General features: G+C 42.8%; 2 long non-coding RNA genes across 5 annotated transcripts in view; one reads left to right on the forward strand and one right to left on the reverse strand.

Moving 5' to 3' along the window:
- LOC147372348 (uncharacterized) overlaps positions 1-27860 on the reverse strand; it is a 33297-nt gene that overhangs the window by 1701 nt on the left and 3736 nt on the right. For 3 of the 4 annotated variants that reach the window (XR_015164013.1, XR_015164012.1, XR_015164010.1), the window contains exons 2-3: positions 26279-26400; positions 24084-24221 (exon numbers count right to left, since the gene is read on the reverse strand). This is a non-coding gene — a long non-coding RNA (uncharacterized LOC147372348). Of the gene's footprint in view, positions 1-24083; positions 24222-26278; positions 26401-27860 lie in introns of those variants that run through there. The other variant, XR_015164011.1, reaches the window with a different exon arrangement.
- LOC147372349 (uncharacterized) lies at positions 21456-22853 on the forward strand. The gene is made up of 2 exons (XR_015164015.1): positions 21456-21581; positions 22114-22853. It is a non-coding gene; the product is annotated as an uncharacterized LOC147372349 (long non-coding RNA).

The raw sequence follows: 27860 nt of genomic DNA on the forward strand, positions 1-27860 counted from the left end.
ACAGCTCTATTTCCTATTCCTATTCTATACTCACCCTAATTCCACTGGGGTTCCTACTGGGGGATGCAAGCTCTACTCCTGAGTTTGACCAATGGGGAAGGAAATCAAAGGCAGAAAGAGAGTGGGTTTGGGGTGTGTATTTTCCTGATTACTTTCTCGCTGGAAGCAGTGGATTTGCTGTGTCTCTCTACCAAAGGCCACAGTCCTGTCTGGGCAGCCCTCACCCTTCAACTCCTCTCCATAGATTCTTTTTTTTAATTTATTCACTTATTTTTGGCTGCGCTGGGACTTCGTTGCTGTGCTCAGGCTTCAGTAGTTGTTACAGGACCTAGAGGACAGGCTCAGTAGCTGTGGCACACGGGTTTAGTTCCTCCCCAGCATGTGGGATCTTCTCGGATCAGGGATCGAACTCGTTTCCCCTGCATTGTCAGTCTGATTCTTAACCACTACACCACCAGGGAAGTCTCTCTCCATAGATTCTGAAATTATTCCCTCCCATTGCTCCTTCATTGCTCATGATTTCCTGGTCTTGCTAACCCTGGGGGACCCACAGTGTCTCCTACTGATTTACAAATCCTGCTCACATCTTTGGCCATTATATATCTTCTTTGGAAAAATGTCTATTGAAACCCTTTGCCCATTTTTCAGTTGGGTTATTTATCTTGTTTATCATTGCGTTGCAATAGTTCTTTGTCTACTCTGGTTATAAACCTCTTACTAGATGTGTATGTTTTGTAAATATTCTCTCCCATTCTGTGAGTTATCTTTTCATTTTCCTGATGGTGTCCTTTGAAGCACAGAAGTTTTGTTTTATATTATTAAAATTATTCTCTATTTTTTCTTTTTCTCTAGTGCTTTTGGTGTTATATCCTTTAAGAAGGCTTTGCCTAACCCAAGATTCCATAAGTGTGCTCTTATGTTTTCTTATAAGAATAGGTTTTACATTTAGGTCTGCGATCAATTTTGAGTTCATTTTTGTGCACCATATAAAGAAGAAATCCAGTTCCATTCTTTTAAATATCCATATGGATATTTAGTTTTTTCAGCACCATTTGTTGAAAAGAGAAGCCTACTATTTCCCCATTAAATTAATTGATTTTCAGCAAAAGTCTTGGCACCTTTGTTAAAAATCAAGTAACCGTAAATCTAAGGGTTTGTTTCTCGACTGTTGATCTATATGTCTTTCTTAATGCCGGTATTACACTACCTTAGTAGTACATTTTTAATGTATTTTGCAAAGGTATCAAATCACAATGGACTGAAAAAGAAAAACTTTGTTGTTGGTTTTTTTTTCCCATCACCAAAAAGAAATGTGCCAACACCAGCTGTTTTTGTTCAGTTGCTCAGTCGTGTCCAACTCTCTGCGACCCCATGGACTGCAGCATACACAGGCTTCCCTGTCCTTCACTGTCTCCTGGAGCTTGCTCAAACTCATGTCCATTGAGTCGGTGATGCCATCCAACCATCTCATCCTCTGTCATCCCCTTCTCCTTTTGCCTTCAATCTTTCCCAGCACCAGCTGAGTGTCCTATAATTCAATTCAATTCTGACAATATCTACCAGGAAATAGTGTCAGGGCCCACAGGAGAAGGGCTCACACCTACAGGATACACTCCCTGCATCCCACTTCAAGACACCAGTCACAAGTCCAGCTGTCACCTGTGCTTCCAACCACTGGCTAAAGATTAGAGGGTCCTACAACACCCTCCTCAGGTTCAATTAATTTGCTGGAGTGACTTACAGAACTCAGAAAAGAACTCAGAAATATTTACTTATGTTTGCCAATTTATCATAAGGGGTATCATAAAGGAAATAGATGAACAGCCAAATGAAGAGGTGCATAGGGTAAGGTACCTGGAAAGGAACTTGGAGCTCCCATGCCCTTTCCTGTGTATCAGTCTCCCCAAATTTCAAAGTGCTCATCCACTGGAAACTCTTTGAACCCCATCCTTTCAGGTTTTAATGGATGCTTCATTCAGTTCAGTTCAGTCGCTCAGTCGTGTCTGACTCTATGCGACCCCATGAATCGCAGCACGCCAGGCCTCCCTGTCCATCACCAACTCCCGGAGTTCACTGAGACTCACGTCCATTGAGTCAGTGATGCCATCCAGCCATCTCATCCTCTGTCGTCCCCTTCTCCTCCTGCCCCCAATCCCTCCCAGAATCAGAGTCTTTGATGCTTCATTACATAGGCACAATTGTTTGAATCATTGGCCTTTGGTGATTGAACTCAATCTCTAGTCCCTCTGCTGTCTTGGCAGGTCGAGGGGAGGAGCAGGGAGGACCGAGAGTTCCAACTCTCTAAACACCTGGTTGGTTCCCTTGGCAACCACCCCCCATCCTTAGGAGCTTTTAAAAAGTTGCTTCGCTGACATAAACTCAGGTGTAGTTGAAAAGAGTTTATATAAATATGAAGATACCTTTATCCCCTTAATAGGAAATTCTAAGAACTTTCAGAAGACCAAATGTCTTTCTTACTATAAATCACAATATCACAAAACCAACTCGTCCTTCACCCCAAAGAGCTTGAGACGCCCTGGCAGGTGAATTCACCCTACCTCCTCCCAGTTGATCTAAACTTCAAGGTGAATAACAGCCCAGTGTGGTGTGACCAGGGGCTATTTCTTTCAGACAAACATTGAGTTGTATGTATTGCAACGGTCTGTTTAGCTGTCTTCTTGTCTTGACTATGAATTTTCGGAGGGCTAAGACGTCTTTTGGGAGAAGGCAATGGCACCCCACTCCAGTACTCTTGCCTGGAAAATCCCATGGACGGAGGAGCCTGGTAGGCTGCAGTCCATGGGGTCGCTAAGAGTCGGACATGACTGAGCGACTTCACTTTCACTTTTCACTTTGACGCATTGGAGGAGGAAATGGCAACCCACTCCAGTGTTCTTGCCTGGAGAATCCCAGGGACGGCGGGGCCTGGTGGGCTGCCATCTATGGGGTCGCACAGAGTCGGACATGACTGAAGCGACTTAGCAGCAGCAGCAGCAGCAAGACGTCTTTTGTTATCCTTGTCATATGAGCCATAAACACTCCATATATGTTAGTTTAAGTGAATACACAAATGAATAAATAAGTGAAATGAGTTTTTTTTTCCCACGGGCAAACTAAAAAGGCAGGCTGGATTTGCGAATTGTGAATACAACTTGGTTTATGGACATCAAAATACTCTAGAAGTGTTTCTTAAGGGTCCGTAGAAATGCTATGCTACCACAGAGGAGGGGAAATGATCCCATGCTCAAATGAGTTTGGAAATTTTGCATTCAAAATGAAGTTAAAATGTGTTGTTTTTTTTTAATTGCAGGACCTCGTAAAGCTTGTACTGTGTAATATGCACTGTGATTTTCATGAGGAGACAGTTTGGTTGCCATGTTCACCCTCTTTGGAAAAGCTTTTTTCTAGGACTTCTATGCTGGGGTCCACACTTCAAGAAAGGCTTGTTGGGTCTCTATATTAGAATTTAAGAGATGAGGAAACCATCCTTTGCTTTTGGCATAGTTCAATAAACATTTGTTGAGTGCCTACTACGTACCAGGCATTAGGATTACAAACATGAACAAAACAGACAACGTTTCCTGTCTTCAAAAAATGATCCAGCAAGGGAGATGGCACCTAATTCTTATGATTTCAGGGTGGAATGTGAAGAAATTGTGTTTGGGGGAGAGATGGAATATAGAAGACGATGCTGTTAACTCTCTCAGGGCAGGATGCAGTATTAGGAAACCCTTGGAGAGGATGCAGACAATGAAGCAGATTCTGAAAAGTAAAGAAGCCATTACTCACTGGTTAGACAAATGGGAAAGGACTATCAGCCTGTTTGCCAAGGCATCACTCAGCTGGACTAGGGAGGTAATGGCTCCCCTACTCTCCTAGATCCCCAGGGCACACTGACCGATGCCAGAGACACTGTTGACTTGGTCTTTAACGAGCTGCGTCCTCTGTAGTTGTACAACATAGTGACTCACTCCATACACCTATCATACCTTGTTCTCCGTTTCAACTCATCCTCACCATCCCACACCACCACCCTGCTTAGAAAACTCTTGCCTAGCACAGCTGTGGACTAGTTCACATCACAACTGTAGAAAACTTCACTTGTGTACAGCTACAGTAAAGAATCTGTCTGCAAAATAGGAAACTGGGATTCGATCCCTGGGTTGGGCAGAGTCCTTGGAGAAGGGAATGTCTGTTCACACCAGTATTTTTGCCTGGAGAATCCCATGAACAAAGGAGCCTGGCAGGCTACATACAGTCCATGGGGTTGCAAAGAGTCAGACTGGGGCTTCCCTGGTGGTTCAGATGGTAAAGAATCAGCCTGCAATATAGGAGACCAGGGTTTGACCCTGGGTTGGGAAGATCCCTTGGAGAAGGGAATGGCTATCCATTCCTTTAATTGGAATGATGCAAATAGCAGCACAAACATTAACAAGATTAAATACATTGTATTTATCTCATCCTCTTCTTGTTATCTTGTCACTGATAGCAGGCTGTGTTTCTGGCTCTGAGTCTTATTTGCTTGGGCCATTTTCAAATTTCCTAAATTACATAGGATCAAACAGATCAACTCTTGAATTTCAGACACCTCCAAGTATATATAGGCAGTGCAGGACCAACAGAGGCAATTCAATAAGTGGCACTTTATTTATTCACTAAGGAATGAGGAAACTAATGCTGGTAAAACAGCCTTTGGAGCTGGCTGTGTGCTTATCAACAAAGGTCCATCTAGTCAAGACTATGGTTTTTCCAGTGGTCATGTATGGATGTGAGAGTTGGACTATAAAGAAACCTGAGCCCAAAGAATTAATGCTTTTGAACTGTGGTGTTGGAGAAGACTCTTGAGAGTCCCTTGGACTGCAAGGAGATCCAACCAGTCCATCCTAAAGGAAGTCAATCCTGAATGTTCATCAGAAGGACTGATGTTGAAGCTGAAACTCCAATACTTTGGCCACCTGATGTGAAGAGCTGACTCATGTGAAAAGACCCTGATGCTGGGAAAGACTGAAGGCGGAAGAAGGGGATGACAGAGGATAAGATGGTTGGATGGTATCACTGACTCAGTGGGCATGAGTTTGAGTAGGCTCCGGGAATTGGTGATGGACAGGGAGGCCTGGTGTGCTGCAGTCCATGGGGTCGCAAAGAGTCGGACACAACTGAGTGACTGAACTGAACTGAACTGAACTGATCTGCTTACCTATGAGACCACAAAACCGAAATCTTTCCGGTTTGCTGCCAATAAATGTTTTTAAACATATACTTTGAAGGAAAAATTGATTTAGAAGTTCAAAGTTCTACTGCTCTTTTGATCTTTGAGTCAGTCTATGCTTATCCTTTTATTTTTGGATACATTGCAGACTTCTTATTAAATCATGCTTGGAATGCATACTTATCCTGTGTTCAAAGTTATCTTTAGGGAGGGTTCATAGCTAGTAATTCTCTAGCAGGTGAGGGCCCAGGGCAAATTACACTCTGTTCCTTCTTTCCAGCACCAAACATTTATGGCAGATTAAGTGATATTAAAATAAATGCAAAGAACAGACGCAAGTGGAAAAATAAGATGCACAACAAGATGACTGAGAGCATGAGGGACCCCAAGGTCCCATAAACAGTGTCAGAGGATCCAGTATTGGAGAACTTCATAGGCTGCTGTTGTTCAATCACTAAGTCATGTCTAACTCTCTGCTACCCCAGGCTTCCCTGTCCTTCACTGTCTCCTGGAGTTTGCTCATGTCCATTGAGTTAGTGATGTCATCCAACCATCTCATCCTCTGCTGCCCCCTTCTCCTGCCCTCAATCTTTCCCGGCAACAGTGTCTTTTCCCATGAGTTGGCCCTTCACATCAGACGGCCAAAGTATTGGAACTTCAGCTTCAGCATCAGTCCTTCCAATGAACAGTCAGGGTTGATTTCCCTTAGGATTGAGTGGTTTGACCTCCTTGTTGTCTAAGCAATTCTCAAGAGTCTTCTCCAGCACCACAGTTTGAAGCTGACTATGTGCAGATCTTTTTATGTTTTCTATTGCCTAGACTATTCTTACACCCAGTTAGTTGGTCACTACACAGAAACGAAATGCAGGAATCTCATTGGCTAGACTTTGTAAAGTCCTCTAGCATACAGTATGGATGGAGGTTTGTGACATTGTACGGCAGACAGGGATCAAGACCATCCCCAAGAAAAAGAAATGCAAAAAAGCAAAATGGCTGTCTGAGGAGGCCTTACAAATAGCTGTGAAAAGAAGGGAAGCCAAAAACAAAGGAGAAAGGAAAGATATACCCATTTGAATGCAGAGTTCCAAAGAATAACAAGCTGAGATAAGAAAGCCTTCCTCAGCGATCAATGCAAAGAAATAGAGGAAAACAATAGAATGGGAAAGACTAGAGATCTCTTCAAGAAAATTAAAGATACCAAGGGAACATTTCATGCAAAGATGGGCTCAATAAAGGACAGAAATGGTACGGACCTAACAGAAGCAGAAAATATTAAGAAGAGGTGGCAAGAATACACAGAAGAACTGTACAAAAAAGATCTTCATGACCCAGATAATCATGAGGGTGTGATCACTCACCTAGAGCCAGACATCCTGGAATGTGGTCAAATGGGCCTTAGGAAGCATCACTACGAACAAATCTAGTGAAGGTGATGGAATTCCAGTTGAGCTATTTCAAATCCTAAAAGATGATGCTGTGAAAGTGTTGCACTCAATATGCCAGCAAATTTGGAAAACTCAGCAGTGGCCACAGGACTGGAAAAGGTCAGTTTTCATTCCAATCCCAAAGAAAGGCAATGCCAAAGAATGCTCAAATTACCACACAATTGCACTCATCTCACATGATAGTAAAGTGATGCTTAAAATTATCCAAGCCAGGCTTCAGCAAACGTGAACTGTGAACTTCCAGATGTTCAAGCTGGATTTAGAAAAGGCAGAGGAACCAGAGATCAAATTGCCAACATTCGCTGGATCATGGAAAAAGCAAGAGAGTTCCAGAAAAACGTCTATTTCTGCTTTATTGACTATGCCAAAGCCTTTGACTGTGTGGATCACAATAAATTATGGAAAATTCTTTAAGAGATGGAAATACCAGACTACCTGACCTGCCTCTTGAGAAATTTGTATGCAGGTCAGGAAGCAACAGTTAGAACTGGACATGGAACAACAGAATGGTTCCAAATAGGAAAAGGAATATGTCAAGGCTGTATATTGTCACCCTGCTTATTTAATTTATATGCAGGGTACATCGTGAGAAATGCCAGGCTGGATGAAGCACAAGCTGGAATCGAGATTTCCGGGAGAAATATCAATAACCTCAGATATGCAGATGACATCACCCTTATGGCAGAAAGTGAAGAAGAACTAAAGAGCCTCATGATGAAAGTGAAAGAGGAGTGAAAAAGTTGGCTTAAAGCTCAACATTCAGAAAACTAAGATCATGACATCCGGTCCCATCACTTCATGGCAAATAGATGAGGAAACAGTGGAAACAGTAGCTGACTTTATTTTTCTGGGCTCCAAAATCACTGCAGATAGTGACTACAGCCGTGAAATTAAAAGACGCTTACTCCTTGGAGGGAAAGTTATGACCAACCTAGATAGCATATTGAAAAGCAGAGACATTACTTTGCCAACAGGTCCGTCTAGTCAAGGCTATGGTTTTTCCAGTGATCATGTATGGATGTGAGAGTTGGACTGTGAAGAAAGCTGAGCGCAGAAGAATTGATGCTTTTGAACTGTGGTGTTGGAGAAGACTCTTGAGAGTCCCTTGGACTGCAAGGAGATCCAACCAGTCCATCCTAAAGGAGATCAGTCCTGGGTGTTCATTGGAAGGATTGATGTTGGAGCTGAAACGCCAATACTTTGGCCACCTGATGCAAAGAGCTGACTCATTTGAAAAGACCCTGATGCTGGGAAAGATCGAGGGCAGGAGGAGAAGGGGACGACAGAGGATGAGATGGTTGGATGGCATCACCGACTCAATGGACGTGGGTTTGGGTCGACTCTGGGAGTTGGTGATGGACAGGGAGGCCTGGTGTGCTGTGGTTCATGGGGTCACAAAGAGTCGGACACGACTGAGCAACTGAACTGAACTGGCATACACTAAGCTCTCTCAGTGGGGATTGGGGAAAAAATTTGAGTTGATTGCCATGCCCAACTGAATGCATTTCTTAGGCTCAGAGTCTGAATTCTGACTCTACAGTGGCCAACAAACCCTGTGAGGTACGGAGAAGTGGGAAAACCAAAATGCCTTCTTTGGGAGCAAACTGAAACTCGTCTCTCAAGGAAGAATACACTGGGATCTTCATTCTGCAACTAAAGATCCCCCATGCTGCAAGTAAGACCTAGTGCAGCCTAATAAATAAATATTTTTAAAAAACTACACTGGGATCCACTCCAGAAGGTGAGTTGCAGATATACCAAAGAGGCAGATAGAGACAATGGGGAGGGATGTTGAAAGGTGACAAGACCAGGACAGGAGGATCAGGTTGATACAAACACCTAAGAACTTCTGCCCCAGACCTCAGGTGTTTTATACACTGGGCAGGAGAGGCCCAGGGCACAGGGCCTGTGAGATATTTGGAACTTTTGAAAATATTTGGGATCTTGCAAAAAATACTGCTCTAAAATACAAAGAGAAAAAGCTCAGAATGTAAGTTAATGAAGGTTGCTCTGCTGTGCTTAGTCACTCAGTCGTGTCCGACTCTGTGACACTATGGAACTGTAGCGTGCCAGGCTCTTCTGTCCATCGGATTCTCCAGGCAAGAATACTGGAGTGGGTCGCCACGCTTCACTCCAGGGGCTCTTCCTGACCCAGGGACTGAACCAGCATTTCGTTTGTCTCCTGCATTGGGCGGCAGGTTCTTTACCACTAGTGCCACTTGGGAAGCCCCTTGTATTAAAACCATGAACTGTGAAGCCACATTGCCTGTGGTCAGATCTTGGCTCCTCATTTACTTTGTGACTTCTGGCCAACAACACCTGAGTTGTTGTTTACAGTCTCCCCGAGCTTCTATTTCCTCATGTTCTGTAATCCCATATATAAGATGGGGATAGTTATACTACTAATTTCAAAGACTGTTGAAAAGGTTAAATGAGCAAAACACTTAGACGCGTGCTTGGCATACTCTAAGGATGTGTACTGACTGTTATTATCATTGCTTTCTTAGTTGGAAAGAATTCCAAAACGTGAAATTGTAGCCAAATTAAATGAATTTCTCATGAATTTCTCAAATTAAATGAAATTAAAGTAATTTCAGGGCTTCCCTGATAGCTCAGTTGGTAAAGAATCCACCTGCAATGCAGGAGACCTGGGTTCAATCCCTGGGTTGGGAAGATCCCCTGGAGAAGGAAAAGGCTACTCACTCCAGTATTCTTGGGCTTACCTTGTGGCTCAGATGGTAAAGAATCCGCCTGCAATGCAGGAAACCTGGGTTCCATCCCTGGGTTGGGAATATCCCCTGGAGAAGGGAAAGGCTACCCACTCCAATATTCTGGCCTGGAAAATTCCATGGACTATATATAGTCCATGAGGTTGCAAAGAGTCGGACACTAGTGAGTGTCCGACTGACTTTCACAGGAAAGTAATTTCGGAAGCAAAATTATAAGAACTCTTTCCAAAAGATTTCTTAAAACACTGTATCAAGCAAATACAAATGTAAAGAAAATAGTGTCAACCATGATCAACTCATGGCCCATCTTGTTTATCTACATCCCTACCCACTGCCCTGCCCCCAAGCCAGGATTATTTTCAAAAACATTCTAGACATCCATCCTATCATTTTGTTTGTAAATATTTCAACATTTACTTTGAAAAGACAAGGGCTCTTGAAAAAATATAACCACAAAAACACAAAATATAACCCCCCAAACCCAGTAAATATAAATAAACAATAAAATTGTAATACCATCAAATATCTACCCAGAAGTTCAAATATGTGTGTTTGTTTATAGAGCTGGTTTTTTAAAAGAGTTGTTTGAATTAAGGTCCAAATAAAGTCCAGTCATTGTAAATGAATGATGTCTCTTAAATGCCTTTTGATCTTACTGACAATTTTTCTTGTTGAATAAACCAGGTGTTTGTCCCATGGAATTTGTCATAGTCTGGATTATGCTACTTTGTACCTTTCAGAGTCACTTCATACTCCTCCTTTTCCTGGTATTTCCTCTGAGTTCTTTGGTAGTCAGACCAAGTTACCTGACTAGATTCTTATGTAATCAGAATTCTTTAGAAACCTCAGTCAGAGGACCTCGATCAGGAAGCACACAGTATCTGGCTGTATTTCTTTTTGAGACATTTGCAACCACTGATGATCATTGCCTAGATCCATTAATTCATTCAATGTTGTAGAATGGTGATATTCTAATTTTATCATTCCTTCTTTTAATAATTGGAATACTATAAAAAAGAAATGTTCCTTCATCAATTAATTGGTTACCCCAAAGCATAGTTTGTATAAAAGAGGCAAGGTAAATGTTTGATTCTTTCTCTTTATTAATAGTTTTCAGAATAATGACTTAGTTCTCTAGCATCTTCCAGTACAGGGTTGTTTGCTATTTTGGTCACAGTTATTTCTTCATAGTATGGTTATATTACAATTAAATATACAGTTAACTTCTTTCTTTTTTTTTTTTTTTTAACTTGCTTTCACTGTTAAATATTGTTTTTTATTTAACATTATTTTTCTAATTATATAAAATATCAAAAGATCCCTTGAATCTGCAAAACAAGGTACATTCAACGACTAACTTGTATTTCTATTCTTTCCAATCAGTTTCTTTTTCTCCCTATAGATAACTGTTCATTTTAATGGTATATTTTCCCATTGTCCTTTTCTCTGCCAAATAAGTAAATATACATACATATACATAAAGATTTGTATCTCCCTCTTTTTAGATAAACATTGGCATATTAAACCCTCTTTTGCAAATAACATAGCAAAAATTTTAAAAGTATATTTAATATATGATGTGGTGTTCTTTGGAGGGAATGATGCTAAAGCTGAAGCTCCAGTACTTTGGCCACCTCATGCGAAGAGTTGACTCATTGGAAAAGACTCTGATGCTGGGAGGGATTGGGGGCAGGAGAAAGAGGGGACGACAGAGGATGAAATAGCTGGATGGCATCACCGACTCGATAGACGTGAGTTTGAGTGAACTCCGGGAGTTGGTGATGGACAGGGAGGCCTGGCATGCTGCGATTCATGGGGTCGCAAAAATCAGACATGACTGAGCGACTGAACTGAACTGAACTGAACTGTGGTGCTATTTTGATGTTTGCTATAATAAGCAAGCAGGCCTACGCAAGCTTAAAAAAAAAAAAAAGCCCGCTGCTTTTATCTTTCCAGCCAGATAAGATCCATCTCTAAACCAGGCCAGTTTGAGGTGCATAGAGTGATTGAAACCAGCCGGCTGAACGTGGGAAGCTTCGTGGAAAGGATCCCGGTGCAGAGTTCTACCCTCAACACCTTTGTGTAGGGCTTGGGCTTTCAGAAGGTAAGATGAATGATCTCATTAGGTGGACCGCATTAGCTGTTTGACTCTTAACAAATACAGCACCTTAGAATGAGACTTACAAAAACAGCACCTTAGCATGAACACTTTCTGTGCTGTTTTGGTTTGTAGTTTTGAGTTTTTGAGTTTGCGGCTCAAAACATCCCCTTGTATCAGGAGAGGTGGACTCTAGACCCAGAAGCCCATCGGCCAGCAGGGGGCGGGGCGGGGGCGGGGCCGCAGGTGGGTTGTGGGTGGGGCTGGGGTGGGTCTGACTGTTTAGGGGACGTGGCCGGACTCCCGCCGGGCGAGGGAGGTGGAAAGCTGGCTAGGCTGGGTGGCGTGGAGTGGGTGTCTGCTAGCCCACCGAGCTCAGCGTGAGCAGCTGAGGCTTTTCCTGCAGGATGATTCTTCCGTCTAAGCCCAGTCACGCCTCCTCTCTCGCGGCCCCCAGAACCTGGTGTACCAGGCAGCCGAGAAGGAAGAGAGGCCGGTGTAGTGAAGGAGCGAAAAGTATCTAGAATAATCTGGAATACTCGTCCTCTCTTCCGCACAGTCTCAGGCTGCATCTCTGTGACCAGGTCTCGCTAGGAGGTCTGTCTTCTATTACACTCAACGTCTGCCCTCTCTGGTTCCTACGTCTGACTTGTTTGCTCAGACTAACTTTGGTTTTCATTAGAAAGTGTATTTCCCCCTGCATTGACAGCGGCTTCGTTGCTGGGATGGAGAGAGGAGGAACATAGTAATCTAACCTCTAAAGAAGGCTCCTCCGGGGATTCTCAAGTTTCTTGACTCAGAAAAAGGGCAGGCATGAATGATCGTAGGTAGAAGCACATTGATGAGGGCATATACCCAAGTAGAATTCTGTGTGGCTGTGAAAAAGAAAGACGGGTAGATCTATAGGTACCTATATGGAGGAATGTGTATAACATATTGATGACTACAAAATAAATCAAGTTGCAAAATTATGTGCATGTTTGTAAATGTATTGGAAAAGTGCATAGTAATGTTATCAGAGATTTCTTCTAGGAAGTGAGGTTGGAGAATAATTCTATCCCCGACAATGCTTTCTGCTGCAAGTAAAGAACACCTCAACTCAGTGGCTCACACAATAAGAAAATGTATTGCCTTCAAAACAAGAAGTCCACGGGGAGGGGGACCCTGGGGTTGATCAGTTCAATAGGTCAGAACACCATTGGAGACCTAGGTTCTTTCCATATCTCTGCTTTGCCATTCTCTGGGAGCAGGCCTTGTTTTCGGGCAGCTCCCTTCAAGGGGCTTAAGTGCAGCAGTCTCAGGAGAAGCATCCATACTTAGAATTCTCAGCAGAGAAGGCCAAAAGCGCCGAGTGAAAGTCACCTTTGATCAAACTTCACCTGTCAGGGGAGTCTCATGTCTCCCAGGAACAAGTCTGTCTTAGCATCCCAACCGCACTTCATCACTGGCTGGAAGCCACCCTGGAAAGCAGAGCCTTAGGTGCTCAGAGACTGTCAAGTCAGTTAGGGTCCCTGTAGCTGGAGAGCTGAAAAAGAATTCTCTCTTTTTAGGAATAAATGCCCCAACAGACTTTTCCTATGTGTTACAAGGATCACATGTCCATGTGTAAGCCAGCTGAGACCACTATGATTGATAAAGGTAGACCAATAAGAACCATGCCTTCAAGATGGTCAAGTGCCCATCTCCCCAGAAGCATGTGTCTGTTGGGTGGAAGATGGGAAACTGCAAAAATATTTTGTTAGGAAGAAGAAAGTGAGCACGTGTTACTTATATAATGATAGAATAGGAAAGTTAAGAGAATGGGATTTAGCATCAAAAAGAAAAATACTTGATTCCATTTTTGTGACTTATAATCTGTAGTCTTGGGCAAGTAACTTAACATCTTCAGGTCATTATTATTAAAAAGTTGAAAGTGATTTTCACATTTTAAAAAACATAGAATACATTAAAGAGATATAGGTTTCTCTTTTGTCCTAGGGAACAAATTATTCCATATCTAAAGATTCAGAAACATATGTGTTATATTATTTACTGCTTTAGGTTTAGTTATTGTTGTAATATTTCAAAGAACTGGAAAAATACATTTCTTCTATAAGCACAAAGGAAAAAAGTCACAATGATTTATTTTTAACAAGCTGAGTAAAAGGTCCTTCTAGTTCCTTTCAATTTGTTTGCTGTTTAGAATGATAGAATAATATATTTCCCAGAAGGTTGTAAGTTATGGAGTTCTGTGGCTGTTTTGAAAATGATCAGTTTAGTTCTGTTTAGTCATATAGTTAAATATAATCTTGGCTCTTAATAATTTAAAATTATATGAAAGCCCAGTATCTTAATATCACTTTAAGATATGCTAAGAAAACTAGGAAGCTGGGGAATCTTGATTTATTAGTAGGTTTAGGTTTAGATATTTTCCAAAAGATACTAGGTCTTGCAGAAATGAAGTGGTCTTTAGGATGTAAAGTAAGAATTCAGATACACCCCGAACTCTGATGAGATCTTAGTAGGATCATTTATCTTTGCTGCTTTTTAGTTTTCTTGTTTAAAAAATAATAACTAAGCTGTTTAAAGACTACCATATCAGTTATCTATTGCTGCATAAAAAGCCCCTGAAATTTAATGACTTAAAACAAGAATCCTTTAATTTCCTCAACATTTCTTTGGGTTATTCATTTAGACTGAGCTCAACTAGATGGATTTCCTGCTGGTTGTCTAGGCTCACTCCTGTGGTGACAGTCGTCTGGTTGAGAGCTGACTGATCTCTGAGGCCTCAGCTGGGATACTCGTCCTCCAGGAGGCTAGCTCAGGCTTCCTCGCATGTCATTCTCAGGGAGCAAGAAAGGGCAAGCCCAGTGTTCAAGCACTTTTAATTCTCTGCTTGTATCATGTGCTGAGTTGTGCCTGCATGCTCAGTCGTGTCCGACTCTTTTCGACCCCATGAACTGCAGCCCGCCAGGCTCCTCTATCCATGGGATTCTCCAGGCAAGAATACTGGAGTGGGTTGCCATTTCCTTCTCCAGGGGATCTTCCCGACTCAGGGGTTGAACTCACGTCTCCTGTGTCTCTTGCATTGATAGGTGCATTTTTTACCACTGAGCCACCTGGGAAGCCCCTGCTTGTACCATGTCTCCTAAAGACATGATACCAGTGTCTTCCATTGGTCAAAGCAAGTCCCATGGCCATACCACATGTCAGTGTGGGAGGGGTCTACCTAAGAGACTGGATCTGGGAAACGGTGATAGAGTGGGAGCCGTTATTGTAACAATCTGCCCAAGGAACAGCACATAAATCAGTCAGCAAATACAGAGAATTACTGCAGATTCTAAATTCTAAATGAGTTATAGTCATAAAACTTGAGGGTAAGTAAAGCAAATTACTCAAAGTACATTTAAAACTGCACAACACCTGGAGAAAAGAGTGGTTTTGAATTCAAAATGAAATTTATTAATATAGCAAAATTGTCATTAGTTTGACATCTGCTTGTCTAGAAACACCCTCCCCAGATGAAAGGTGATGTGGACAGTCCCACTCAGAATCTAGTCTCATCTTGACCACCGATCTTAGGAGCTTCTCTGCTCCCTTCATTTCTTTTCCTTGCACCTGAAATCAATTGTCTTTATACATTTAAAAGAGTTTGTATGTTTTAACTATACATACATTTGTTTATCTTCCTTTCCTCCAGTACAGTGTATAGAAAGCTCCATGATGACAAGAGCAATGTCTGTTTCACTCCTAATTTGTATTAAGCATCTAGCATGGGACTTGGCATATAACAGGACCTAATAAATGTTTCTTGAGAAGTGAATGAAATGATGGACTTCTCTGGTGGTACAGTGAATAGGAATCTACCTGCCAGTGCAGATGACAAGGGTTTGATCCAAGGTCTAGGAAGATTCCACAAGCCGCGAAGCAACTTAGCCCATGCATTACAATGACTGAGCCGCTTTCCAGAACTTGTGAGCTGCAACTACTGAGCCCATGAGTGAGCCCATGCATCCTAAAGCCTATGCTCTGCAGCAAGAGAAGCCACTTCAGTGAGAAACCCATGCACTGCGATGAAGAGCAGCCCCTGCTCATCACAACTAGAGAAAGCCTGTGCAAAGCAACTGAGATGCAGCATGGTCAAAAATAAAAATAAATACATTTAAAAGTTTGGGAGACTTCTCCGGTAGTACAGTGGGTAAGAATCTGCCTGCCAATGCAAGGAGACACAAGTTTGATCCCTTGTTCAGGAAGATCCGACACGCACAGGAGCAACGAACCATGCACTGCAACTACTGAACCCACATGCCACAAGTACTGAAGCCTGTTCTCCACAGTGAAGGGCAGCCCCACTCTCCAAAACTAGACAAAGTCCATGTGCAGCAATGAAGACCCAGCACAGCCAAAAGTAAATACATAAATATATTTTAAAAATGTTGAAAAGCGAATGAAATGAAAATCCACACAAATGCAACACATACCTCCTGATGTGTCCCAGAAACAAGCATCTTCTGTTCTGAAACTACAGTCACCTTTCCCATCTCTTAATGGATGATTCATCCTGTCAATAATTTGTCAGGGGAGGGCAGTAGTTCCTTACTTTAAACTCTGGTCTCCCTATACCTCTTCTGTGAACCAATTCTTCTCTGAACTGTGGCAGAATCAAGTCCCATGGATTCTACCTAAGCTCAACCTGAGCTCTGCCTCCCACCCTCCCTTCTGCCATTGCCTTTGGGGGCTTTGTCAACTTCTCATCAGGATTCCAAACTTAGCCTCCAAACTGGGCTCCTTGCCAGCCATCTTGCCCGATCCCACCTCACCTTCTTGTCAGCTGCCAGAGACATCATCATAAAAATACTTGAAAAATTAATTCTCGGGTGAAAAACCTCCCCCAAACCTAGAGATAAGATCAAGTCCGGACGTTTTGGCGTGAGGTTCAAGGCGCTTCACAGTCTGCCCTGAGGTCCCTCTCCTGGCTCCTCTCTCATCACCGGCCCTCCTTCCTCCCATCCAGCCCCTGCCCCAGCTGTGGGGAATGTTCCAGTGTTGAATAAATGTGCCTACCCTGCCAGAATGGCCATAACTTGATGCCAGCTGTCTCCTTGACCTGGCATTTCTTCACCTCTCCTCCCCCACCTCATGATCTCCTTTATCACTGCTCAGACCTGACTCAGAATTAAATTCTCAGGAAGTCTGTCCAGCCTCCACTGTTCATGTCTCTATTAAAACCCTCGAATGTGATGTTGTAAGTCTGAAATCCCAGTTCCTACTGTTGCCAGCAAGCAAGGAGATTTGTTGAATAAAATGATTGAAGGAAGGAGGAAAACAAGAAATTAGACATGGAAAAAAAAAAAAAGTGTGTTCCACAGTTGGCACCCCATCCTTCACCTCTTTCTTCCTTCTGCCTCTCTATTAGGCTGGATAAGTTACTCTGCAAAGTCTTTTGTGGAGAATATCTGTTGTAATTGTCTGCCTGACTGACATCCCTTCCCTCTTCTGCAAACAGCATCCTTCTTCCTTGTAGAAAAACCTTCCCATTTAGTATGAGTGTGTGTGTGTGTGTGTGTGTGTGAATGGCTTAGTTGTGTCCAACTTTTGTGACCCCCATAGACTGTAGCCCACTAGGCTCCTCTCTCCATAGAATTCTCCAGGCAAGAATACTGGAGTGGGTAGCCATTCTCTTCCTCAGGGGATCTTCTCAACCCAGGGGTTGAACCCGGGTCACCTGCATTGCAGGCAGATTTTTTTTACCATCTGCGCCACCATGGTTCTGCTCATATCCAGCTCCCAAGGGACTCTATGTCCTCAGACATAATGAATGGCTCCGGATTGGGCACATGACCCAAATGAGACCATTCAAAATCCTACTTAAAAAAAAGTCTTCCTTGAGATTTTTCTGCCAATGGGATTTGGGGAAATGCTCTCCTGCCTCTGAGGAGACTAAGCTGGTAGGAGGTAAGTTGGAGCTGCCAGTGATCATTATATTCTCCAGTAGAGAAGACCTGTTTAACAGAAAGGGAGTCCTGATAACATCATTTGAGCTCCTGGATCAAGATGTGCCTGAAGCCAACAGCCTTTCCTTCCCATGCGTCAATGAGTTGTCTTTTCATTTAATCTAGTTACTTTGGGGTTTGTGTCAATTGCACCTGAAAGAGTCCCCAATGACTATTTTTTTAATAAAAATGCTTCATTATTATCTCACCTTTACTCTGAGAAAGTGTGGATTAGACATGAAAAGTAAGGCACTGCTCTCACAATATCGGGTAGGAGGCAGAATCTTTGGGTGAGGAAACTATGGGTCTCTAGCCTCTCTTGGTTCGGTTTCTGTGAGTCAGAGCAGAGTCTTGGGTCACTGCAGCTTCATTCTTGTCTGGTTGTGCAAGAAATCAGGCAAACCCATTTCCAAATGTAAATACCAAAATTCATTCCTTTGGCTAAGTTTAGCTTTTTTTTGGCTTAGTTCTCTTTTGGATTGTAAACATTCTTACTGTTGCAGATACTATCCGTATGGCCACTTTAAGATGTCTGGGTTAAGAAGCCTGGTGCTTGGTACTTCCCTAGTGGACCAGTGGCTGGGATTCTGAGTTCCCAGTGAAGGGGACTAAGGTTGGATTCCTGGTCAGGGGACTAGATCCCACATGCTGCAACTAAGAGTTCACATGCGACAACTAAAGATCCTGAAACAGCACTGCCAAATAATTAAAAGAAGAATAAGAAACCTGATGTTCCTTCTCCAAGTACTAAAGCCATGGGCCTTTCCACCTCGTTCCCCCTGCTCCCAGTGATTTTCACAAACCATAAAGTTTATTCTTACTAATGTTCAGAAAAATCTAAAATGAGCACTTACTCCTAGATCCTTCTGTCAAAGTCCGTCTCAAGCACAGAAGATGTAACATGGCTGCTGAATAGAAATACTAGGAAACTTGAGAAAGGCCTCACACATTTTTGGGGAACCAGTTGGTGCTTGTGGGTGCATACTCAGTGGCTCAGTTGTGTCAGACTCTGGAATCCCATGGCCTGCAGCCTGCCAGGCTCCTCTGTCCATGGAATTTTCCAGGCAAGAATACTGGAGTGGGTTGCCATTTCCTACTTTAAGATCTCTCCATACACAGGGGTTCAAAGGGTTTTTTGTGTTTTTTTTTCCAAACGGAGAATCCTTCTTTAGAAGTTCTCAGTAAAATTATGGGCCATTTTTGGAAAGAGAAACTGTAAAAGAGGCAGGAGTGACAAGACTCAACTAGTACAAAAATCTGCTTTTAAACCATTGTTGGCAGCTCAAAAGAGGCCTCTGAACCCCTGGGATGATGCTGAGAAAGGAGCACAGGTGACATGCCTGCCAAATACAGTCAGCTGGACTCTTTCATTTGAGGATAGCTTGTCTAAAAGGGTCCATGAAAAGCTAGCATTAGAAAGGAGTGTCCAGGAGGCCGGGAACACGAGCTATATGTGGCTTGCTCATTGACCTTCTTTTCTTTTGCTCTGTAGCAACCTTGAGATCACTGCCGAGTGAGCCCCTTCAAGGGGTTCTCGTTGAGATCAGGTGCAAATCTTCCATCTCATAGTTATCGATAAACATGCTAGGAGACTTCCTTGGCGGTCCAGTGGTTAAGACTCCTCGCTTCCAATGCAGGGTGCATGGGTTCAATCTGGTGGGGGAACTAAGATCCCGCATGCTGCACAGTGCAGCCAAAATAAAAAAATAAACAAGGCTGGCACTAATCTCCCTGAAACTTATCTTGGGTCCATGCTTATGAAGCAATACACAAACTTGGCAGCTTACAACCACGTGCCATATACCACCTCACAGACTGGTAGCCAGGGATCTAGCCAGGGTGAGTTCTTATCTGAAGGATCAATAAAAAAACCTGCTTCCAAGCTCATTTTTCTTTTTTTAAGTTAATATATTTTTTAAAAAGTATGTGTTTATTTTGCTGCATCGGATCTTATTCTCTTCATGTGGGATCCTTCGTTGTGGTGCATGGTGGTGCATGGACTCTAGTTGTGTCCCAAGGGCTCAGTTGTTGCAGCACACAGACTTTACTGCTCTGCAGCATGTGGGATCTTATTTCCCCAACCAGGGATTGAACCCACAGTCCCTGTATTGGAAGGCAGATTCTTAGCCACTGGACCACCAGGGAAGTCCCCTTAACTTTTTAAAAGGAGTTTCTTTTTAAATATGGTTTGCATTCATGATTCAAAATTCAAGAGATACCAAAAGATATGCAGCTGAAGTCACACCCACCTCTGTCTCCACGTCCCTAGTCCCTCACTGGAAACAACTATTGTTCAGTTCAGTTCAATTCAGTTCAGTTGCTCAGTCATGTCCGACTCTTTGCGACCCCATGAATCGCAGCACGCCAGGCCTCCCTGACCATCACCAAGTCCCGGAGTTCACTCAGACTCACGTCCATCGAGTCAGTGATGCCATCCAGCCATCTCATCCTCTGTCATCCCCTTCTCCTCCTGCCCCTAATCCCTCCCAGCATCAGAGTCTTTTCCAATGAGTCAACTCTTCGCATGAGGTGGCCAAAGTACTGGAGTTTCAGCTTTAGCATCATTCCTTCCAAAGAAATCCCAGGGCTGATCTCCTTCAGAATGGACTGGTTGGATCTCCTTGCAGTCCAAGGGACTCTCAAGAGTCTTCTCCAACACCACAGTTCAAAAGTATCAATTCTTCTGCGCTCAGCTTTCTTCACAGTCCAACAATCACATCCATACATGGCCACAGGAAAAACCATAGCCTTGACTAGATGGACCTTTGTTGGCAAAGTAATGTCTCTGCTTTTCAATATGCTGTCTAGGTTGGTCATAACTTTCCTTCCAAGGAGGAAGTGTCTTTTAATTTCATGGCTGCAGTCATCATCTGCAGTGATTTTGGAGCCCCAAAAAATAAAGTCAGCCACTGTTTCCCCATCTATTTCCCATGAAGTGATGGGACTGGATGCCATGATCTTCGTTTTCTGAATGTTGAGCTTTAAGCCAACTTTTTCACTCTCCACCTTCACCTTCATCAAGAGGCTTTTTAGTTCCTCTTCACTTTCTGCCATAAGGGTGGTGTCATCTGCATATCTGAGGTTATTGATATTTCTCCCGGCAATCTTGATTCGAGCTTGTGTTTCTTCCAGTCCAGCGTTTCTCGCGATGTACTCTGCATATAAGTTAAATAAGCAGGGTGACAATATACAGCCTTGACGTACTCCTTTTCCTATTTGGAACCAGTCTGTTGTTCCATGTCCAGTTCTAACTGTTGCTTCCTGACCTTCATACAAATTTCTCAAGAGGAAGGTCAGGTGGTCTGGTATTCCCATCTCTTTCAGAATTATTGTTACTACTTTGTAAATCCTTACACAGATAGAATCTGTACTTATAAGCAAGTACATATATAGATTCTTTTTCTCTTTTCTCTTTTTAAAAACAAAAAACAGAATGGTAGTATGCTATTCATGTGGCTATATACCTTGCTCTGGCTTATTATATTTAAAAATGATTTTGGAGACTGTGCATATTAGCACATTAAAGCTTTCTCATTCTTTTTATGGAGGCCAAGCATTTCCTTTTATGGATATGTCATCATTTATTTGGACTTCCCCTGTGGCTCAGCAGTAAAGAATCTGTTTGCAATGCAGGAGACATTAGGTTCAATCCCTGGGTTGGGAAGATCCCTAGGAGAAGGAAACGGCAGCCCATCGCAGTATTCTTGCCTGGGAAATCCCATGGACAGAGGAGCCTGGTGGGCTACAGTCTAGAGGGAGTTGCAAAAGAGTGAGACATTACTAAACAACTAAACAACAACATAATTTATTTAAATGGTCCTCTCTTGCTGGATGCTATACACTGAATGTTTGTATTTCTCCCAAATTCACGTTACATCCTAATGCCCAGTGTGATGGTATTAGGAACCAGGCCTCTGAGTGGTAATTAGGTCATGATAATGGAGCCCTCCTGAATGGGATCAAGTGTTTATAAAGATTAAGATGTGTTTACAAGACTCCACCAAGATCCCTCTCCCCTTCTACCAGGTGAGGACACTGCAAGAAGATGGCCCTCTATGAACAAGGAAGTGTGCTCACACAAGACAGATTTGTTGGTGCCTTGATCTTGGAGTTCCAGCCTCCAGAAATGTGAGGAATAAATTCATGTTTTTAAATCAACTCTCTATCCGTTTTTCCCTACTATCTTATGTTTCCTGTCCCAGGACACAGCCAATGTTATCAGTTTCATTTGTGAATTGCCAGAGAAGGTTCATGAATATGCAACCATGGACATATATGAATAGATAGATAAACAGATGTTAGATCAGTTGATTGATCTATCGGTATCTTTTTTTACACATTATTACACAAAAGGAAATGCTAACCCACTCCAGTATTCATGCCTGGGAAATGCCATGGACAGAGAAGCCTGGCAGGCTACAGTCCATGGGGCTGCAGAGGGTCAGATACAGTTTAATTAGCAACTAAAAAACAACCACATACCATATTCATATGTACACCCTGCAGTACAATGGCTTTTTAGAAAACTCAACAATATAGAGCAATCTAGAAGAAATTGAATGCTTTTAAAAATGTATTCAGTAAGCTGATTACGTGAACATTTAAGATGCACATGGGGACATGTCAAGAATTTTGAGTTTCGGTTCTTTCTTCTTTACAGCTGTGAGGAAATGAAGTTACAGTCATGCTGCCATTCCAGCCAATCATGGAGAGGCTTCCCTGGTGGCTCAGATGGTAAAAATCTGCCTGTAATGTGGGAGACCTGCGTTCGATCCCTGGGTCAGGAAGATCCCCTGGAGAAGGAAATGGCAACCCACTCCAGCATTCTTGCTTGGAGAATTCCATGGACAGAGGAGCTTGGCAAGCTACAGTCCATGGAGTCGCAGAGTCAGACATGCCTGAGGGACTAACGCTTGATAGAGAGGTGTCACAAAAGCACAAAGGACTGGGAGGAATTTGCCTACAGGATTCTTAAATGGGGTGACATGTGAGGCTGCAGACCAAGTGTTTCTAAGACTACAGGCTCTTCCAGGCTGGTTTTGAATGCACATTCACATACAATGTTGTGTTAGTCAGGGTTCTCCAGAGAGACAGAACCAACAGAATGTGTATGTTTACATACAGAAAAGATTTTAAGAAATTTATAAGGAGCTGGCTCACATTGTTATGGAGGCTGGTAAGTCCAAAATCAGCTGTGTGGATGAGCAGTCTTAATACCCAGAATTGCTGACAATGCAGGTGAAGTCTGAAGTTTTTGCAAAAAGGAAAATGTTCTGAAGCTAGATGGTAGCACAACAATATGCATGTACTTGACACCACCAAACTATACACCTAAAAAATGGTAAATGTTATGTGGGTTTTACTGCGATTAAAAAATAAATTTCATCACTTTAAAAATAACCTTTTATTGTCTCACTATTTCTGTGAGTCAAATTTAGGAACATGAGACTTCCTGATGGTCCAGTGGTTAAGACTCTGTGTTTCCACTACAGGGGGCACAGGTTCAATCCCTGGTTGGCAAATTAAGATCCCAAATGCTGCAGTGTGGCCCTCCAAAAAAAGAGATTTAGGAGCAGCTTAGCTGGGTGATTCTGGTACAAGGTCTCATAAAGTTACAGTCAGATGTTGGCTGGGGCTGCAGTCATTGAAGTCATCTGAAGGCTTAACTGGGGTTGGAGGATCTGCTTCCAAGATCCTTCCATGTGACTTACATGGCTGCTGGCTGAAGGCCTTGGGTCCACACCGCTTATTGGCAGAAAGCCTTAACTTCTCACCGCATGAACCTCTCCCTAGGGCTGCTTGAGCATCGTCATAACATGGCAGCCAGTGTCCCCTAGAACCAGCCATCCCATTCTCGTGAGAAGCACATGTCATTTATGATTTAGCCACAGATGACTCATATTTACGCAGCATCCTCTTTGTTAGAAGTGAGTCACTGAGTCCTGTTATGCTCAGGGATATTAGTCTCCAACTTTTGAAGGAACTAGCGTTAAATAATTTGTAAACATGCTATAAATCACTCTGGCATTCAAACTGAAGTAGGAAGACATTCTAATAAAAACCACTTAATTTCTCTAAGCGTTTGTTTGCTCAAATGACATAAAGTTTCTTTTTGTTTGCTCAAATGTCAGTGACCAAAGTGATGAAGTATGTGACTGGTCTGGTCTGGGTCTCCTTGAACTTCATGGTATGTGTTACTGCTGCTAAGTCGCTTCAGTCGTGTCTGACTCTGTGCGACCCCATAGATGGCAGCCCACCAGGCTCCCCCATCCCTGGGATTCTCCAGGCAAGAACACTGGAGTGGCTTGCCATTTCCTTCTCCAACGCATAAAAGTGTAAGGTGAAAGTGAAGTCGCTCAGTCGTGTCCGACTCCTAGCGACCCCATGGACTGCAGCCTACCAGGCTCCTCCGTCCATGGGATGTATGTATTACTCTACCAAAAAAAAGATGGATTCTGTTTCCCAGGGAAAGGGGGATGGGGTGCTAGGTAGTCCAGTGTGGCCAGATATCCATAGTACATACCACATTAACTCAGAAAGTGTCCACATGAGCATACTCCAACAAAGGCATTGCCCTCTGACCTGAGTTAATACTAATTTACCTTGTATTCATGAAGTCAGTTAAAGGAGTCAGCATTTTCCTTCTTTTTAATTTTTAAAAATTGTGATCTAGGAATTCCCTGGTAGGCCAGTGGTTAAGACTCCTCACTTCCATTGTAGGGGGCACAGGTTCAGTCCTTAGATCAGGAATTAGAATCCCACCTGCCTCTTGGTGCAGCCAAGAAAAAACAAAGTAAAAGACACAGAACAGAAAATTCACCATTTTAACCATTTTCAAGTATCCATCTGAGTGGAATTAGGTACATTCACATTGTTGTGCAACCACCACCATCACGCATCCACAGAACTCTCTTCATTTCCTCAAACTGAAATTCTGGGCCCAATGAACACTAATTCCCTGTTTCTCCCTCCCCACAGTCTCTGGTAACCACCATTCTGCTCTGTGTCTCCACGAATTTGCCTGCTTTAAATACCTCATATAATGGAATCATGCATACTTGTTCTTTCATGTCTGACTTATTTCACTTAGCATGATGTCCTCTCAGTTCATCTATGTGATAGTGTGTGTCAGAATTTCCTTCCTTCTTAGGCTGAATAATGTCCCATTGCAGGCCTCCCAGGTGGCACTGGTGGTAAAGAACCTGCCTGCTAATGCAGGAGACATCTAGTGTTCTTGCCTGGAGAATCCCATGGACAGAGAAGCTCGGCAGGCTACAACCCATAGGGTCGCAAAGATCTGGACACGACTGAGCCACTTAGCATGCAGGCAATGCCCCGGTGCAGGTACAGACCACATTTTGTTTCTCCATTTACCCATCAGTGAACCCGTGGATTGGCTCCACCTTTTGGCTCTTGTGAATAATGCTTCTATGAACACAGATGTGGAGTCCCAGCATTTGATCAGTCTTCAGCAATCGAAGACTTTATTCAAGGATTTAGGTCCTAAGTCTCTAGCCCTTGCAGGTGTGTCAGAGGGAAAGGGCACCAGATGTGCAAGCAGAAGATGGAGGTTGACATCTCCAACCCGCCTAACATCAGCTACATGCTCTTGAGTGAGTCACCTTACCTCTCTGAACCTCATTGGGTTTCCTGGAGACTCAAAGGAAATAATAAAAATTGAATGACTGTGCAGCCACTATGGAAAACAGTATGAAGTTTCCTCAAAAAATTAAAAATAGAACTACCATAAGTTCCAGCAATTTCACTCCTGAATTTTATCCAAAGAAAACACTAATTAGAAAAGATACGTGCACTCCTATGTTATTGCAGCATTCTTTACAATAGCCAAGATATGGAAGTGACTTAAATGTCCATTGATAGGTGAACAGATAAAGAATATCGTTGCTGTTGTTCAGTCACTAAGTCGTGTCTGACTCTTTTGCAACCCCATGTACTACAGCCCTCTAGACTCTTCTGTCCATGGGATTTCCCAGACAAGAATGCTGGAGTGGGTTGCCATTTCCTTCTCCAGAGATCTTCCCGACCCAGGTATCAAACCCGCGTCTCCTGCAATGGCAGATGAAATCTTTATCACTGAGCCATCAGAGAAGCCCAAAGAAGAATAATACTCAGCCATAAATAGGAATGAAATCTTATTATTTGTGATCAACCTAGAGGATATTATGCTAAGTGAGGTAAGTCAGACAGGAAAAGACAAATACTGTATGATTTTACTTAAATATATAATCTACAAAATAACAAGTATGCAAACAACAAAGTAGAAATAGCATCATAGATGTGGAGAACAAACAGGTAATTGCCAGAGGGGAGGGGCCTGAGGGAGAAGGAAAATAGGTAAGGCAGACTGAGGCACAAACTTCTAGCTGCAAAATAAATGAGTCATACATATGAAATGCACAGTGTGGGGAATATAGCCAATAATAATGTAATATCTCTGAGTGGTAACATAACATAGTCAGACTTATCTTGGTGATCATTTTGAAATGTATAGAAATATTGAATAACTATGGGCTTCCCCGCTGGCTTAGCAGTAAAGAATCTGCTTGCAAGGCAGGAGTCACAGGAGATGCAGGTTCAATCCCTGGGTCAGGAAGATCTCCTGGAGGAGGGTATGGAAACCCACTTCAGTATCTTGCCTGGAGAACCCCATGGACAGAGGAGCCAGGCAGGCTACAGTCCATGAGGTTGCAAGAGAGTCTGGGTCTGGATCACGGACACAACTGAAGCGACTTATCATGCATGCACATGCGTAACAGGAACTAACAGAATGCTTTAGATCAATTATACTTCAAAACCAAACTCACCGAAAAAGAGATCAGGGTACTTCCCTGGTGTTCCAATGGTTAAGACTCCATATGTCCAATGCAGGGGGTGTGGGTGTGATCCCTGGTCAGAGAACTAAGATCCCACATGATATGTGGAGTGGCTGTGGGGGAAAAAAAAGATCAGATTTGTCAGATTTGTATTTACCAGAGACAGAGGGCTGGGGGTTTGACAGAAAGGGGAATTGATGAAGACAATCAAAAAGTACAAACTTCCAGACTTCCAGTTATAACAGAAATAAGTACTAGAGATGTAATGTGTGTGTGTGTGTGTGCTTAATTAGTCAGTTCTGGCCGACTCTTTGCGACCCCATGGACTGTAGCCCACCAGGCTCCTCTGTCCATGGGATTCTCCAGGCAAGAATACTGGAGTGGGTTGCTATTTCCTTCTCCAGGGGATCTTCCTGACCCAGGGACTGAACTCCGGTCTCCTGCATTGCAGGCAGATTCTTTACCATCTGAGCCACCAGGAAAGTCCAGGGATGAGATGTATAACATAAATATAATTAACACTGCTGGGTGTTTTATATGAAAGTTGTTAAGAGATTAGTAAATCCTGAGTTCTCATCACAGGGAAAATTTTTTTTCTAGTACTTGAATTTTGGTTCTGTATGAGATGACAGATGTTCACTAAACATATTGTGATCATTTCATGATCTATGTATGTAAATTGTTAGGCTGTACATCTTGAACTTATACAGTTCTGTATGTCAGCTATATCTCAATAAAACTGGAAGAAGGCTATAAAACAAAACAGGCAGGGACCAGATGCTAACTTATATGCCCAAAACTCCCTCTGCCACCAGCTCCACTGGGAGAATTTCTTGAGATAGGCTTGGAGTTTTTATAACGTGTGCCAATGCAGCCTTTTATACATAGCAACACTGACTCAGGCAGGCTGAAATAAATATATCTATGATGATTAATTCACTTTTTAGGAACCGTGAATTTGTGCATTACTATAAATAGAGGAATATTTTAGTGCATAAGAAAACTGAGGGGACATTTTATAAGTCATCATAATAAGAATGGGCTTCCCTGGTAGCTCAGCTGGTAAAGAATCCTGCCATGCAGGAGACCCAGGTTCGATCCCTGGGTCAGGAAGATCCCCTGGAGAAGGGAATGGCATCCCACTCCACTATTCTTGCCTGGAGAATTCCATGGACAAAGGAGCCTGGCAGGCTACAGTCCATGGGGTTGCAAAGAATCAGACACAACCAAGCAACTTTCACTCACTAATGAGCATGACATTCCAGTGAAATATATAAACACCACCTGGAATATGAATAAAAATTGTCAATAACCATTGGGATAAAATTAAAGATTTAAAAACATTATTAGCTTCACTTCGATGAAATGTTGATTCATGTTACTCTGAAGAGTTTTATTCACAGAAAGTTTAAAATGAAGGAAGGACTTTCCTGGTGGTCCAGAGGTTGGGACTCTGCACTTTCCCTGCAGGGGAGTTTTGGTCCCTAGTCAGGGAAGTTCTGCATGTGGATGGGGAGGACAGACTCCAAACATTTCCCAGGGAAGAGTCCTTTTCATACAGGGCTCAGTGGAT

This window comes from Bos grunniens, chromosome 5 (assembly GCF_055505025.1).
Source record: "Bos grunniens cultivar Pamir isolate PY7600 chromosome 5, Bosgru_T2T1.0, whole genome shotgun sequence".
Classification (NCBI taxonomy): Eukaryota; Metazoa; Chordata; class Mammalia; order Artiodactyla; family Bovidae; genus Bos; species Bos grunniens.